This window comes from Gossypium hirsutum, chromosome A06 (assembly GCF_007990345.1).
Source record: "Gossypium hirsutum isolate 1008001.06 chromosome A06, Gossypium_hirsutum_v2.1, whole genome shotgun sequence".
Classification (NCBI taxonomy): domain Eukaryota; kingdom Viridiplantae; phylum Streptophyta; class Magnoliopsida; order Malvales; family Malvaceae; genus Gossypium; species Gossypium hirsutum.
Window position 1 is genome coordinate 14120109 of NC_053429.1, and position 2067 is coordinate 14122175.

At 37.8% G+C, this 2067-nt stretch overlaps 1 non-coding gene across 1 annotated transcript; it reads right to left on the bottom strand.

Annotated features, from left to right (window-relative positions):
* Positions 1 to 1065: 1065 nt before the first annotated feature.
* On the bottom strand, positions 1066 to 1172 carry LOC121231136 (small nucleolar RNA R71). Its single transcript, XR_005929204.1, has one exon. It is a non-coding gene; the product is annotated as a small nucleolar RNA R71 (small nucleolar RNA).
* Between the last annotated feature and the right edge of the window lie 895 nt (positions 1173 to 2067).

A 2067-nucleotide genomic window follows, 5' to 3' on the forward strand; every position in this document is an offset into this window, starting at 1 on the left:
ATAAATCGTCTGTTTCAGAGCCAGAATAACAAGTACAGTCTAGGTGGATTTTTCCTTAGGTGTTGTCTTCATTCAATCGATTTCCCAAAAGAAATTCCCTAATTCTATTCTCTGTGAATTCTTAGTTTAGATAATTAGTTATTTAAAAACAAAACCCTATTATTCTTAGGCTAGATAATAAAAAGACAGTCATTACTAGTACTTTTAGTTCCTTTAGGTTCGACAATCTAGTCTTGCTAAAACTATACTACTGTTCAATAGGTACACTTGCCTACATCGCGGTAATAGTTAGTTTAAGAACGAGTAATTATAAATATTTAAAACCTATCATGAAATAGCGCGATCAAGTTTTTGGCGCCATTGCCGGGGAAGTAAGATATTAGGAACACTTAATTTTTATTACTTTAGCCATTTATTTTTCGTGCAATTTAATTTAATTTAATTATTATTTATTAACTTACTTTTTCTTCTCTTGGCAGGTTTTCATAGTTTATGACTGGAAGAAACCTGTCGGGACCATTACTTTTTGAGGAAGAAATCAATCGCATAGTACGTAGAAACCAAAGAGAAAAAAAGTGAGGCTTAAAATACACGGAGAATGAGCAAGAAGACTATACTTAACCCCCAACCGAAGAGATGGCTGAAAACCAAGGCAATCAGCTACCTCCTGCAATTACAGTTAATCAAAATCCTACTCCACGCACTATGTATGATTATGCTAAACCCTCTTTAACAGGAACTAAATCGAGCATAGTTAGACCTGCTGTAGCTACAAATACTTTTGAATTAAAACCTAACACTATTCAAATGATACAGCAATTTGTTCAGTTTGATGATTTGTAGGATGAGGATCCCAATGCTCATTTAGCCAACTTTTTAGAACTATGCGATACATTTAAAATCAATGGCGTTTCTGATGATGCCATTCTTCTTTGGTTGTTTCCCTTTTCATTGAGGAACAAAGCTAAACAGTGGTTGAACTCGTTACCACGAGGATCAATTACTACTTGGGAACAAATGACCGAAAATTTTTTACTAAAATATTTTTCGCCAGCTAAAACGGCTAAATTACGTAATGACATCTCTTCTTTTGTGTAGATGGATTTAAAAACACTCTACGATGCATGGGAGAGATACAAGGACCTTTTGAGAAGGTGCCCTCACCATGGGTTACCACTTTTGCTCTAAGTACAAACATTTCACAATGGTCTGAATCCTTCGACTCGGCAAATGGTTGATGCAGCGGCAGGCGGAACCATCAATAATAAAACACCGGAAGATGCCTATGAGTTTATAGAGGAGATGTCACTGAATAACTATCAGTGGCAAGTCATGAGGACAAAGCCAACAAAACAGCCGATGTTTATAACATCAATTCGGTCACCATGCTCTCTAATCAGGTAGAACTCTTAAATAAAAAGATTGATGGTTTTCTTAACTCTTCACAGGTTCACCCAGTAATGCAGTGCGAAGCAAGTAGTGGTGGAACAAACTATTCAGAATACCAACCTTATGGCCACAACATGGACAACGAGCAATTAAACTACATAGGTAATAATCCTCGACCTCAAAACAATTCATATAGTAACACTTATAATGCAGGTTGGAGGAACCATCCCAATTTCTCGTGGGGCGGTCAGGGAAATCAAAGACCACAACAACCTCTGGGCTACCAACAACCACCCTACCAACAGGAAAAGAAGGCAAATCTTAAAGAGATGCTCTCAAAGTTTATTTCGGTGTCAAAAACTCGTTTTCAGAACACTGAGACAACACTTAAGAATCAACAAGCGTCGATCCAAGGGTTCGAGACTCAGATAGGCCAGCTTTCCAAACTAATCTCTAAACGACCACAAAGTAGTTGCCAAGTAATACCGAATCTAACCCAAGGGAACAGCTCAACGCAATTAATACTCAAGATGACGAAAGAGTCGTTGAGCCTGAACCAGAACTGAGGCACGAAACTGTGGTAAGCAAAGGTCAAGGTGAGGTAGATTATAATAAAAATAAACCAGTGACTGTCGAATATAAACCTCGTGTGCCATACCCCAACGCGACAAGGAAAGA